At 42.7% G+C, this 16101-nt stretch overlaps 1 protein-coding gene across 5 annotated transcripts in view; it reads right to left on the reverse strand.

Moving 5' to 3' along the window:
* SPIDR (scaffold protein involved in DNA repair) overlaps positions 1 to 16101 on the reverse strand; it is a 2139604-nt gene that overhangs the window by 794111 nt on the left and 1329392 nt on the right. The gene's annotated exons all lie outside the window — the stretch shown is intronic.

The following is a 16101-nucleotide window of genomic DNA, read 5'->3' on the forward strand; positions in this document are numbered from 1 at the left end:
TTATGCGCGTTTCTAACAACCACTCAAAACAGGCATTAATATACACAGTCCCCTGAAGCCCTGCAGAATAATGTGACTTTTACCAAAAGGTGCCAGGCGGAGCTGCCTTGCTCCGATAACCACCCCACAACACACACTGGCAAGAACACGATCCAGCTAATACACCGGATGAAACGTCAGGAACAGGTTATTCATAACCACCTGAACATTCCTCTCTTCCTGATCCGGAAGCCCTCCTCCCAGCTAGGCTCATCTCCGCTCAGCACAAGGACACCCCTGCAGATAACAGTGTGCTCCAGAAGCTTCGCCCATAGTAGTTCCATAAATACCTTACCAAGGAATATGAAATATACAGCAGGCTGAACATTACCTAGAGATTCTTTGTGTTTAGGGTCTCATCAGTAAACAAATGCTTTAATGATATAAGGAAAAAGAACGAGCCCCGTGGAATGACTTCCCAAAATGCATAGCTCTCCAAGCCACCTCTCACAACATATTCCAAGACACCAAACTTTAGACAGATTGCTCCATAGAACAGGTGTGGTTCCGCCCTACCGTATATTCCTCATTTTCAGATGGCCTGGGAATGTTCCAGAAAGATTGACAGTTAAAGTTGCATGACCTTGAGTGTCTGCTCCTCCTCCAGCAGTACTGGGAAGGAAGCCTTGTAAAATCAATTAGAGACACGTCATCATGGATTCGCTAGGGAAGCTTGCGTTTCAGAAACATAGGTTTCCCAGGATGTTGTGCACTGCCAAGGGAAACAAGCATTGGTAAAGTCAATTGGTCTTGTTTGCCAATGGCCAGCGACACGATCGGCTTTGCCAATGCACGGGTAGTCATGTTAAAAGTTTACAGCATAGCGAATGAGGCTCTCTCAAATTGCCACATCTATCAATATTACCTATAATTTTCCATTTGTTACACATATCTTACACTGTGCATGCGTTAGTGCAGCTCAGACACAATAATCCAATACACTGACAATTCAAGGTTGCACCTCAGCTATGGATTCTATAGATCTACTCAGCACTCTTTATGATCATATTTATACTCAAATGGGTAGCACTGAAGACCTCATATAGTGCACAAAATTCTCATGGTGTTTGTGAGGAAAAAAGGTATACGAAAGATTGATGTAATTCCTAGCAAATTCTTTATAGCTCATTCACTGATAACATTTTACCATAGCCAAGTTTTGTTCACGTGGAACTTCTACGCTAATTTGTTTACACTATTGACGCTTCGAGTTTCTACTGCTCAGTGGAGACCTGAAGTGATCTCAAGTTGGCCCCCATCTAGTGACAATGTGGCAGAGTTGATTACTTATGCAATTGGAGCACTGGACTCAACAGAATCATTCGTAAGAAAAAGAATCATTTAGAGAACTATTGTAAAATAAATCAAGTCCTGAAGAAGTTCCATGTGAACGAAACACGTTGGCTACAGTGAAATTTTATTAGCGAATGATCAATAAAGGATTTGCTAGAAATTACATCTAACCGTTGTGTAGCTTGTTTTACTCTCAACCACCACAAGGAAAATGTGTGCTATATGTAGACTTAAATATTACCCACTTGGGTATAAATGTAATTATAAAGAGTGATGGATTATCTATAGAGGTCATGTTAAAAGCATGAAAAACAATGAAACTTTACTTTCTATCCTTTAAGATGGCTTCTGCATTCCATGATGAACACACGTTGATGCTTCACATGCCTTGGCACAGTGGGACGTGTCATGCAACATAGCAGCCTTCTTGAAAGTATAGGAAGCAATGCTTTCATTACTTTCTATACTGTTAACATAGCTTTTCACTGTCGTGGAGAATCAGGAATGTGAGAGGAGACATCCAAGGAATCACAAAGGCCATCAACTGGCGAAGTGGCATTGGGAAGGAGGGCAGAAGGGGAGGAATGAGGGGAGTCTGATAGATTAAAATGTAGAGAATAAGCACGCTCTGAAAACAAAGCCTTGCACTCACATGAAGTGTTAAACAAGAAAAAAACACAAAAAGAAGTTCCAAGACATCAACAGTATAAGGATACAGCTTCGGCCCTTTTGGCACGGGGTGACGTCATTCTTGGAGGAGGATGCATTGGTCCCCTTGCCATTCTCTGCACCAAGGGTGTTGCTGAGGATCTGAAGGGGCTCTGAGACTACCTCTTACACTAAATTACTGATAAATCTGAACTATATAGTGACTAAGAGGGATATTGCCAGAAACTGGGGCAGCCCTCACAGCCTGCGGCTAGATGAGTGGTGGGAAGTAATGAAACTTTGCAGTTAGGGAAAAAAGGGTCTATGAGAGTCGAGGTTGCCTGCGGAAATATGTGAAAATATGGGGGACCTGGGAGGCAGGGATCGATGAGCGAGTTCAGGGAAAGGATTGTGTTAGGGGAGCGCTGGGTACACAGTACTGAGGGGAGAAGGTTGATGGCTAGTGAAGGGCTGGGGGTGGCATGGCTGACTAAGGGGGTGGGAGGGCAGTTAACTGTTGAGCAACTATAGGTGTGGATGAAGAGGGGTGGAGGAGGAAAGAGACCTGGATTGGGTTGCTCCACAATGGCTGCTGTGTTCATTTGATGGTTTGTATGTTTTGTTTTATTGTCATGGTCACTGGATGACTAATAAAATGCGTTGGGAAAAAAACAGTTGAGGGATACCTTAAACCAATCACTTAAAAGCAGGGCTAAAAGTGCTATACTCCAGGGGATGATCGGGAAGACAGTCACCAATAACAAGGTACATTAAATTGACAAAAATGCCATCTACTCATGTGCATGGGTTTACCCAGTATCATAAGCAATGCTGTCTGCGACAGACAGCTTGAGCTGCCTGTAGTGACACCACAAAAAGAGCGAGGAAGCCACTGCTTCCAAAAGGAAAGTGTTTTGTGTGCCTAAAACTCAATATGTGTGGGTGGCAGTCTAATCTTAGCCATCTTGTGAAATAAGTTATTCTGCACATTGATATTGAGAGAAAGGTTGGTGCATCGAATGCTATGACATAGACGGCAACTGGCCTTTATTTTTCAACACACTATGTTTAATATGCAATATTCCAAATTTGTATTTCTTAGAAACAAAACTGAGTTTATCTCAATCCGCCTAATGAAACTCCCGACACGTTTTAGAAAAAGAAAACAGGTCTCCACTTTATTGTCTGCATGTTCTCATCAGGTTTACAGGGCCATTTAGGCAAACATATGTATCACCTATATTACAGCTAGATTGGCTATTGCTTGTAAGCGTTGTTGTCAGGGGCAAGCAGAGTGGACCTAGGCACCCCCTCTGCTGGCTCTCAACACAAAGTAATTCATTTGATGAAGTTAAAATCAGTACAAGCAGATGTCTTCACAGACTTAAAGGACAGCCAATCCAGCTGTAACTCAAATGCTAGCAGAAGTGGGAAAACAACAAGTTCCTTGCCGGTTACCGTATATGCTAAGTGATTCATAGGCTTGACTCAATCTAAAGGAAGAACAATTTTTAGTTTGCGAGGTCTTCTTCTAGTTTGTACTCTTTTCTAACTTTCTTAATGTGTACCAACTCAGCATCCACCCACCCATTATCTTTTAACCAGGATTTGGTGTGCTGATTCTCGACTGGCATCCCTCTAATCAGTCTCCCATATTTATCTAGCAGTAGGATAAGAGTTTCCACCTTTTTTGTTAATTTAATTTTTCATACTGTCAGAAATCTGCTTATTCTGCGTGGTCACCCCATATTTTTCACCCTTTGCCGGGCCCTATATTTTTGCTGACGTGAGAACTCTGTGCACTTTAACTTTGCTAACCAGTGATAAGGTGCCTATGCACCCTCTTTTAAACACTGTAGAATTGGCATATTTCTAACTTTTAACTTACATAGAGGTCCCTCCTAAATGGTACAAAATGTATCCAGGGCGTGTAAATTAAATGCCACAAGTGAACTCCAGCACTTATTGTGCCATCCACTACAATGGCAATGTAAAACATGGTTTCAGGCCTACCACTGTAACCTGAATGTGACAGTTTATATACTGCAATTCAACCTGTCAAAATACATTCTTTTGACAAGTCAAAACCTTCCTTTTAAATTTTAATAAGTATCCCCCTATTTATGCCATGCAGTCTGAAAGACAGGATGCATGGTATGTAAAAGAAGGACATATCGAAATTCAATATTAACATTTCCTTACTGCGCCTAGCACCCAAAAGCTATTTTTCATTGTGGCAGACATAGCTGCCTTATGTAGAAATCAAAAGTAAAGATTAAAAATCCTATTCCTGTATTTTGGGAAAGGGACTAGCAAGAAAACTAATTAAACAGCTATTTTTTAATAGTTATTGCAAATCCAATTGAATGGTGAAGTCAGATTTTTAACAAATATTAAGGAGCAGTAACTTTTAGAATGTTACTTTTTCCCTGCTCTAAGTACCTGAAGACTAAGTTTGAATTTGTTCTCCTACTTCTGACTTGAGGGCTTGCGGTGGTTAGTACTAAAGGGAGGTGAGGGTGACTTGTGTGATGAGCTGAAGTGATAGCCTAAGAGAAAGACTATTTTGACAGTCAGCAGATGCAAAGGATAGATGTACATCAGCTCACATGGGATACACATAAGAAAGGTGAGAACCAAATTAAGGTCCCACTGCGGCATCACAAAAGTCTTGGGTGGATACATATGAATCAGCCCCTTAGGAAAACATATAACAGGTGATTTAAATAAGAACGGTTGGTCTATTAAGTGCATAACTACTAAAAAGGCCAACAAATACCCTTTACCAGTGCCCATGGCAAGTCCCTGCTAGGCTAAAGTCGGCAGAAAAAACAAAATATCTGACAAGTTTGCCTGTAATGGATCTGTATGGCAGGATAGGTTACAAACCTATCCCAGAATAAAATGTAAATAGATTTTTTGCTGATGGACACGTGCCCACTAGGATGACATCCGCTACTTTGGGAGGGAGATCGAAAGCGGTCAGCTGTCGCACATGAATCTCCAATAATGGAGCTGTAGATTGTGTAGACTCTGGTGTAGGACCCTGCCCTGCTACTGCAACAGGACAGCTTCCAAAAGGGATAGTCTGATCGATGACAGATGCTCATTCTGGCCAAATCAAAAACCACTAGGATGACTTGGGTCTGGTCGTTCCTGATTATCAGAACTATGGGAAAGAGACGCAGAGGCAAAAAGGAGTACATGAGTCCCATGCTCCATGCTAGATATATTAGGTCTGCGAGAGAGAGAGGCTTTTTGGGTACTCCAGCTCGCAAAATGTTAACATTGCGTGTTCTTGGCAGTGACTAATAAATCAAGGCAGAACACGCTCTACCAGGAAGACGGCCTTTGCCACCTCCAAGTGTAGCTGTCAATCATAATCTGCTAGGTGTCAAGGGCCGAGTTTGTCTCCCCTAGCATTTAAAGATGCTGCTAGGTGGTTCACAACAAGGAAGATACCCTGCAAGCTGCAGAGGTGCAAGGGCTTCTGCCACAGGGAACACAATCCGACTCTACCCAGATAGTTGCATTACAACACGGCTATGATATTGTTCGTTAGGACCTAAACCAGCACCTCTTTGATGGATGGTAGGAGGACCTTTAATGACAAGCAAATGGCCAACAACTCCAACAGAATTATGTGGAGGTGGGTCTCTGCCAGACACCAGAGTCCTCTAATCTCCACCTCTTCCAGATGACCTCCCCAACTCAACAATGACCCGTCCGTCACTACCTTCAGCTCTTAGGGAGAGGGGTCTAAGGCCAGTCCAATTGCAGTTGAGAAGTCAGCACTGTAGTTCTTTAGAAGTGTATTCCTAAATTTGAATGAAACCTGACAGGTTCCCTTGATGCTGAGCCCACTGAGACTTTAGATCCCACTGCAGAGTCCATATATGCTATCTGGCAAAATCGACGAGCAGGATGCGAGAGGCCGAGAAATCTCAGTGCCAATCTCGCGGAGACCTAAGACTGAGGCTGAAACAACGGGATCATAGCCTGAATGTCCAGTCCTCTCTGAATGTCCTGGAATGCTCAAAACTGCACTGCATCCAGGATGGTTCAGATGAATGAGGGGTCTCTCTGAACGAGTAATGTGTGACTTTGAAACAATTAAGGATGATGTTAGGAGGTTTGCTGTCATCTGTAGGTTGTCTACCACTGACTGGGCAAGACCGCCTTAAACAGCCAGTCGTCAAGGTAGGGGGAAGAATTGTATTCCCAACCTATGAAGATGCGGTGCAACCAAGCCAGCAGTTTTTTGAACATCGAGGCATACTGATGAGGCAAAGAGGAAGCACGGAAAACTAAAAAATGCTTCTAGCCCACTCTGAACCGCAGGTAATGTCTGTGGGACTGCGAGATGGGAATTGAAAATAGGCGTCCTGCCCATCTAGCGTTACCATCCAGTTTCCTGGATCCAGGCTGAACAGATCTTCGGTCAGTGTGTGCATCCTGAATTAGTTCTTCTTCAGAAAAAATGGGAAGGTGAATTTCTAAAATAGGATGAAGGCCTCCATCCTTCTTCAGCACCAGAAAATAATAGGAGTAACAATCAGTCCCTATTTCCAATGCAGGATCCTTCTCTGGCTCCTTTGTCTAAAAGAGCCTGATTTACCTTTCGCAAAATGAACAAATGGTCCTCCAAAAACTTTTCTGAGGTGGGATAAGAGAGGGGTTTAATAGGAATAGTATGGTGTAGCGCTCTTGAAAGATTTGGAGCACCCACGGGTTGGATGTGATGCTCTGCCACCTCTTGAGGAAATCACTTGTCCTGTATCCTACAGCTGGGTCATATGCTACCCAGGGTAAACTAAAGCAGTCTGGGAGATGAGGCTGGATGGGTCAGGGGACCGGGCAGTATGCTGCCCCTGCTAGCTTGGACCTTGTATGTTAGATTCCATACCATAGTCACTAAAGGACAGGGGGGGGGGTCTATTGTTAAAGCTTTGAAACGGGTGAAATTGCAGGGAATTAGCTGAATGAGCACAGGAAGACCCAGGGAGTGTGCTGTGGCTCTGCTTTCCATGAAGCATTCAAATGTCGAGTCTGCCTTACAGTCTGCCTTAGAGACAATCAAACAACATATCAAATAGCAACACTTGGATGTCACCGGAGAAGCACGTGGACCTTATCCCTACATGAAGCTGAAGCACCATGCAGGTATTGACTTGCCCTGCCGAACCAATCAGCAGTGTTCACTCCAGAACAAATCACATGCTTTTCTGAATGCTGGCCATCCTTCATGATCGGTGCAAAATTTGGGCAAAACTATTCTAGGTCTGTCTGTAAAATCTTGCTGGCCATATTCCACAATGCATGGGAATATTAAAACTGGGATTGAAAAGCATGCTGAGAAGCAGTGAGACTTATTGACATCTGTGCAAATTCTCAGAATTAGAGTGGCGGGACAGGGAGGAATCCCACTTTGACTTTCTGACTTTGCCTTGGACTTAGCTGACGACTTCGAAAGGGGGGAGAATTTGTCATGAGAACAGCCTTCAGAACGGGAGTGAGTCTGCACCCTCCACTTCGACCAGGAGAAAGACTTACGCACCTTCTTCCAGTGTTCAGCTACACAGAATTTGATTTTAAAGTCCTGGTTCGCCTTGAAATTCATGTGGGCACAAAACTCGTAAACCTTGGAGTCTTGCCACGAGCTTAGACATTAGAGGCAGACTTTGTGGGATCTGTCACAGACATCTGCATGTGACCGTCCAGACATGGCTTAACCCTGTGGTTTTAGGTGGGGACATGTTCCTTTGCACAATGACAAAACATTTTACAAAAAATGTCATCATAGATAAGGAAGAAGTTAAGGGAGCAAACTGTGGATCCACAACTGTGGGGTTCTGAATGAAAGTAACTAACATCAATCACACAAGTGGTACATATATGAGGCTTCAACATTAGCTTCAACATTATACCTGGGGTTGGGCAGAGTCGACACACAGTTGCATTACACCACCTGCTGGCACACATGAGCCATACTGAAAAAAATCTCTGGATCAAGTCTGGCGTCTGGGGGGCATTTGTGAGGTGAGGAACCTGTGGTAAAAAGTATCTATCAAAAAGTGTAAAAACAAGCAGAAAGATTCTATCTGCCGTTTAATTACCTAAACCATGGAAAAATAAACATTTTGCCATGAATATCTCCTCTTTGCTTATCAGTGTTCATCTACAAAAACAGAGCACACGTTTTGCTTTCGTTTTTGAAACTGCAGCTTTAATTATTCTCTGTGTCCTACCTCTCCACCTCGACTGTTGACACACACATTGTGACATCAGAACTCAACTTTAATAAGTTATTACCAATGGTGGTTTCTTCATGAGGATGGGGGAACGTCCCCCCCGCCACCTGCGAGCCGCGCAGGAAAACATAAAATGACAAGGAAAAGATTTAATTACCATATTATTTTTCCAATGTGTGCACTGCAGCAGCCAGCTGAACCAGAGACATGTGGGGTGTATCCTCTCCTGCCAGGCAGAAGAGGACAGGAGACGTGGGTGGTTGGATGCTCCAAAGTGACATGCGTACTTTGAAGCTCTCCACTGGGTGGAGACCAAGCACAGACTTCAGGGCCGGAAGGAGCATCTAGCCAGCCCGCTCCATCCAATCCTGGTGCTGCTCTCATGCTGATTAACAGCATGACAGCAGAGTCTGGATTGGTTAGGGGAGCTTGACTTCCACAGCAGATTTGAGGAGGGTGTGCGCCATTGGTAAGTAACTTTTACTCTATTTATTCATTTAAAATGTTATTCTAGTTGTGTTTTTCGACGTTTGGAGGGAGGGGTTGTTTTATTTTGGGGTTTTGGAGAGAGGGGGTATTTCAATTTGGACTTTTGGAGGTAGGGGTGTTTTACTTTGGGGTTTTGGAGGGAGGGAGTGTTTTATTTTGTGTGCATCACCACTTTCAAAGAGTATCAGCCGCCCCTAGCTATTACAGTTCAGCAGCTACGTTGTTTCTGTGATAGGCGAGCTCCCATCCAGTCTAGATCGGCAACCAACTGACCAACCCACACACTCTAGAACTGGATGGGCACTTGCAGCCAAAGGAAGCTATGACAGTTTAGAACATCAATACAATTAAAACAATCACTGAGCGAGCAGCGACAAAAGAGAACACAAGAATACCACAGTTTCTTTATTACAGGTGACATGGTGCATCACAAGTCGCCTGTAATAAGGACATTAGAAGTGAACTTTTATACTGCGTTTGCAGGTTCCCATGTATTATAACTGCTTACTCAGTAGATTTAACTGTAGGCACTGATCCTAGTGCAAATGTTATTGTTGGGGTAATGAGGGGTCCACCCGGGGAGGGTTATTTCTGTTTATTTGGGCTGAATGTTTTCACATATTTTAATGCACGGTTCATACAGGGCCAAATCAGGCTATTCATATGATCTATGGTATCTGATTCCCTATTGAGCAGTCACGGGGCTACATGCCCCAATCATCCTAAAATAGGATTAATATTAGAGTTGGGTGCGCCACTCTAAGCTAGAGCCAAATGCTTGGCTCAGCTTGAGGTTCTCTTGGATCCTAAAGCCCAAAACGAGCCACCCGCAGTCTAACCTCATTGACCAGGAATTAAACATTAATGTGAAACGGGTGAGAGACAGAGATACCCGTTCAGAAGCTGAACTGCACAATGTGGAACCAGAAAACCTTTGATCAATGATGGCTTCCTCGCTTCATCAAACTGTGTGATCTTTGACAAATATTTTATTTCACAGACCTTCCTTTTTCTTCATTATCACTTATGAGCGCACTTTCAAATATGTGAGTTCAGGATATGCAGTCTACAAAAACCTCTTGTGTCTGATTTAATACATGTTGCTCAATGATAATAGAACCTAGGCCATATATAGGGTGAAAATGACAAGTGACTCTACTCTTAGTGCACCAGTGGCATTGTCGTCAGGGTGGGGTCATAAATATATCTACCTGTATGTGTGAAAATGATCAGTTTCAATACATGCCTCTATATGTAGTGATATAATCTGATGTACCAAGGTGAAACGTTGTTTTGTAGTGGCTTTGTCTTATTTTTGATATGTCGGTTGCATGATTTACACGCCAGATATTTTCGCTCCTGCCCGGGCCCTTAGAGCCAAGCCAAACACTTGGCTTGCATCTACCTCTTAAATTCTTCTCTCACACGAAGCAGAAGAAACCATATTGGCCTTGAAAAGATATAAAGAATGATGTTATGATATAAAATCTCAAGGAAGATATTTTTTTTTTAAAGAGGCAGGAGGCACAACTGGGGCCCGGAATTATATGATATTAAAAAAGAGTCAGCACTTAAGTTTATTCGCAGGTAGTGAGTGGACAGGACAAAAAAAGATTGTAAAATGTATAAAGTTGACGGCTACAAACAGTGGTTCGTCATACATGGCAGCTATTATCACCCCCAAGAAATGCAAAAGTGCCGGAATTCTTGAAAGAATGCCAATTTATACCTAACTGGTAGTTGGCTAGTTTAGTTTCCTGTTACAGTGTATGAATGTGAAAATTACAGTTATTATTGCAAGGTTCTTCTTAGCTTTTCACTTGTTTTAGCGAGAATTATACCTCGGCAATTAAGAGTACCATTGTTAAATGTCACCAGAATTTATTTATTTTCTAAAAACAAAATGTGTCTTTTTGGGGAACGCAAGAAATTACTCGTCAGTGCTTCCCACAAGTCTAGCTTACCGCTGCAAAAAAACGTTTATAGCTGTGCTGTCACCGTTGTGCTGACGAAACCACAGCTTTGACTTCCTTATAATTCCAGAGCATAAAGAATGTAAACAATAGCGAAATGTTCTAATTTAAGATGAAGGCCAAAGAAGACTCCCAACACAGTAACCACCACTCTAGAGCTGTGTAACTTTGAGATAAGCCCACACCACGTGCTTGGATGTGAGCATTTCTCTTCTTACCTCAACAGCGCGAATCTGCTGCGTCTTTAATATTTAATGTGAGTTTACTGTGACCAGTCCACAAGATGCATTTGTTTTAATCATACATTTGCACCCATGACTCAAAATTAAGAATGCAGGATGAATTGAGATGCTTCTAATCTATTCTTTCACCTCCTCTTTCCCTCCTATTTTCCTCCAACCACTACCATATACCCACTCCTGCTAATTCTATAGGCAATGTGGGAACCTGTTTAAATATAATGAGGTTGTAGCGCACAACACAAGATGGGGTTCTGGCCCAATCAACTAGACGAAGGCAGTTGGTCTGAACCCACAAATCCTTACAAATCAGCACTTAGAGGTATAGACCATTTCATACAAATATTCCATTCCAGTTTTTGGATCCTTTCAGCATCAAAGCTCAGAAGTATCCAAATTATCATCTCATTTGTGACACAATCATACTTTTTTTTTACACTGCTTGACTATGAAGGGAAATAACCTTACCTTTCAATGTTGGGAGATACTTTCCAAGATTTCCTTTTACTAATGCACATTAACACACCAATATTTCTGACATCTTGAAATTAATAGTCCTTCGACCAACAGTCAGGGAGAAATTTCTCTCATATGTATTGCATCAAAACTTACCTTTGGGAACGCTCTTGCTAGTGGATACTAAATCTAACCAGATTCCTCACAGTGGAAATATTCTCAGGAGCCAGACTGCATCTGGAAAAACTCTAAAAGCAGTGCTCATGTTCACCAACAGGTAGGTGGTGTCGTGCCACTTTGAGTCAACTCAGTTTTACTCCAGAAGTGACGAGTGGAGCTGAGCCAGTTGTGCGCGCTGACGGTTTTGTAAGATTGTCCGCACCCTCAGATGTGGAGCCCATCTAGAAACCACAGGGACCAGAGTGCATATTCCTAAATTGAAATATTTTTAGATGGAAAAGGAGACCTTTTCCTAGAACGTGGAGGTGGGAAGGAGTTGAGCAGTTTGAGGTTAGATAGAGTATCCACCAAAATGAGTGCTGTGAGAGCAAGAAAGTAACTTTCTTACCACAGATTCTTCACCTTGTAGAATTATACCAAATCAGGACCTGCCAAGCTGGTCGGTGGGTGTGTGGAAATGCTCAGACAAAAACATCCTGCAGGACTGAATGGGCAAACTGGCATCGCTGCAGACCTGACTGTCAAGACAGTAGTGCTTCATGAACGCACAGACTGATGCCCATGCAGCTGCCTGACATAACTAGAACAGGCACTATGCGTGCCAACATAGTGGTACTGGCCTTGGACCTAGTTCAGTGAGCCCTCAGACCTTCTGGAGGCTGCTTTTTAGTCAAAACACAGCATATCTTAATACAGGGGACAATCCGTTGTGAGATGGTCAGTTTCTGCATCGCCCTGCCTATCTTTGCACTAGAGTACCCGCACAAAGAGATTATCACCCACCCAATGTTACTTGGTACGCTCAATGTATAGGTTTAGTGCTCTATAGGAGTCAAGGAGATTCTCTTCCTCTTTTGAGGGAAGAGGCAGAGCAAAGAGGGCCAGAACATACGGCTTGACTGACTTTGAAAGGTGTCACTACCTTCGGTAGGAAAACAGCTCAAGTCTTTAAAATCAGCAAAGGGTGTTATAAGGTGGCTGGCCCAAAAGTGCCTGAAGCTCACTCATCTGGTGTGCAGATATTATTGCAACTAGAAAGACAACTAGAAATACCGTTTTTAAAGCGAGGAGATGCAATGGATGCCTATCCATTGCCTCAAGAGTTGTACACATGAAACAAGTGAGAACCAGATTAAAGTCCCACTGTGACATTACCAAAGTCTTAGGCGGAAACATATGTTGCAAACCTTTAAGGAAATGCATCACAACCATTGACTTAAACAAGGGTGGCTGCTCCAGCAAACATAAAAAGGCAGAATGAGCTGACAAATAACCGTTTACAGTGTCCACAGCAAGTCCTTGCCAGGACAAAGACAAAACAAACAACACATCTGACAGTTTAGCCTGCAACAGGTTCATCTGGCAGGAACAGCACCAAGCCCAGTGCCCTGCATAAACAGATTAAGTATAAAAGTATATGGGTGCCTGGATGCCAGGACAGTCTCAAAGACTTTGGGAGGGATATCAAAGGAGAATAACTGTCACCTCACAATCTCCACACATGGAGGTGTAGGTTGCCCAGACCCGGGTGCAAGACCCTGCTGCAGCGACAGAAGATTCTCCTGAAGCGGCAGCCAGGTCAAAGACAGATGCTTGTGCTCAGACTTGACAGAGTGATAGAGGAGCAGTGCTCCTGATCTGCATCTGAAGGCATGGAAAGAAAGGAACATATGTCAGTGTGCATAGGTATCTCTTACTGCAGTGCCGCTCATCACTTCCAGAGTCGAAGTGGAGTCACACAATGTCATCTACTGGTACGCTTTTTGAGTTCTTCTGAATCCAGTGAGGCACCTGGGGGTATTTACAAGGTGGGTAATATGCAGTTTGAATTAGCCATCAGAATGGCTTTTCATTAAAGAACCCCGCTTTGATCTCTACATACAATTACACATAGTTTAAAGTAATAAGTAGTACCTAACTGCACTTGCCACACATGCACCTACCTTCCTCTCTCCACCCCCATTGGTGTGTTCTCTCCTTCAACCATTGGTACGTGAGTTTTTCTAATGACCTAGATTAGCTAAGAGATGAAACAGCCTCAGTCCTTAAAACCAAAACTATAAACCCAGAGCTTAACGAATAAAGAAACTATTCTATTTGAGGACAGCTCCTGAACATAGTAACTGTACATCGCCATCACAACTTTCAATATGATTCGACCTAAAAGCACCACAAGTGTAAAGCGATGGGAGAATGAGCACTATTACAAATGCCAGCAACTTAATCCTTACCGCTGGCATCAGCAGGAATGCAAATCATCAATGTACCTATGAGGATGAGTAGCATACCTGGTAGGCAGGCTTTGTTTATGGTGATTTTCCCACCGAAAACCCCCCATAAACAAAGACTCTTTCCCAACATAACCAGTATTTCCATTCATAGTGAATATCTGGTTAAACTTATCCGTGCCAGTTCTGATCCATAGTAACATGGAATTTAATTAGTCTACAATTACTCAAACTCGCGTCATCAAACCGTGTTTTCTTTATGAAGGTTCAGACAGTTCTGGCTAATTTCTCAAACATTCAGGTCCCGTACGATGTGGGATCTCCATGTTTTTCACTACTATCAGTTGGAACAAACAGAAGTTTCTCCGTTCTGTCGTTTCCTTGACTGAACTATCTCTCAATATCTGGTACGGTCTATGGGCCAGATGTATGAACACATTTTCCCATAGACACAGAATGGGCAGAACTGTTTGATACATCTGGGCCCAAGTCCAGTGTACTTGAACAACAACATTCTTGCCAAACAACTAACTTAATACACAAAGTAGACAGCTCAATACACCCTTCTGCTTCTCCCACCATCCTCACATACTGTATTCTAACATAGCATCCAATCACAACACCCGCACAGTAAACACTGCACATGCATCTTCCACTATCAAGTTTGCATCAATTCTTTCTTGCAACCTACCTGTCATCCAACCTGAACTATCCGTAGCAAGGGTATATTTATAGACAAGTGTTTTCAAAGAGAGCATGCTACAAAAATATATCCCAATTACACGACATCTAATTACTGGCACACCCAGCACATAAAGGACTGGTCTGATACATGTGCTTGTCAGCCAGTTACAACTCTGTTCCTCCATTCATGCATATGCCTTCCCATCACAGTGCGCTTTTGTTATCAATTTTTTTGTTTGATAAAGTGAATTTGTTTAGCATGAGCAATAAATAATAAGACGGGTCAGGAAGTGTGAGATCTATTACTTAGGACACACCCCTTCCTTTCGTTGTTGACATCTTGCTCTGGTGGGAAGGCTGTGATTTGTGCCGTAGATCAGTAAAGGAGACATTTCTGCAACCTTTCCATATGTGTTTCTACTCTGATTTCTTAAAGTTCATCACTCATTTTGTGATCCCAGCTTTGTGTCTAGACTTTGGCGTTTGCATATTTTTAAGTCTATTAAAAGTTGAAACTTACTTATAAAAACAATAGAAGTAGTTAGTGATAGTTCATGCATTAAACACACATTCTGCAAAATCACAAAGCCCGATTCTTCTTTTCAATCTAGCAATGCAGAAAGAAGTGTTGGAGAACTAGAAACAGCTGTCACTTAAGAGGAACTGAAAGAGAACAGTGGTCAACCAAGATCTGAGGCAGGATATGCTGTGGGAGGACTCTTAAAGGAGGGTAGAATAAAGGGAAGAACAAGACGCACGAGGAACACTCTCCTTCCCGGTAGCAAGGGTGGGGTGAGGGGGGGGGGCAGTCTGCGGGGCTTCCTCGTCACTCATGGGCAATTCCTTGGACTCTTTGCTCATGTGAGGCGAGCTCAGCACATCATGTCAGTGACGCCAATCCATTTGTGACGTACTGCCGCACACCACAGGAAAAGGGGTTAAAGTAGCTCCCTTTTTATATTACCAAGGAAACTACCCCAAATTAATAAATGATTGTAGCACTTCGACACATTTAAATCTATTCTATTTATCACTGTTAGGTGTAAACGAGCTATTTATGATGGAATGCATAGATTAAATGCCCACTCAACTGAAGCAAACAGAAACCACAATGACTTTGTTGTTGAAGTAAAGATGTCCATCTAAAAAAATCTCCATAGCTGGAAAAACCAATGCAAAATATTCATATTTTACTTGCATTTGCGCAAAACATTTTAAGAGTTATCCACTTAAACATTCTCTGTACCTCAAGGAACTCTTCAAACAACAACATGTAGTTCAGTATGGCCAACTGAAAGCTAAGCATGGAAAACCTATATGGGGGCTCTATCCTGCCCCTCCGTGGTTGCTCGTTGTTGTGGTGTTACCTATGAAAACCTGGAAAAAGTGTTCCTTAGAAGGGGTATGAAAAACGTAATTATCCCTTCAGTTTGAGGAATAGTGCCTTTAGCTCCCCAAAAGGTATATGACGGGTCTTTTTCTCCTGGAACTACAAACCAGGAGCCTATTCATAAATCTATGAGTCATTTGTGATAAGAATCTGGGGAGGTGGGTTTCAGAAGTAGCAAACATTAAGAAATTGTGAAATTGAGTCTGCCCTTGGACTCTAAAAACTTGAAGA

The sequence above is a fragment of the Triturus cristatus genome, chromosome 5_1 (assembly GCF_964204655.1).
Source record: "Triturus cristatus chromosome 5_1, aTriCri1.1, whole genome shotgun sequence".
Taxonomy (NCBI): Eukaryota; Metazoa; Chordata; class Amphibia; order Caudata; family Salamandridae; genus Triturus; species Triturus cristatus.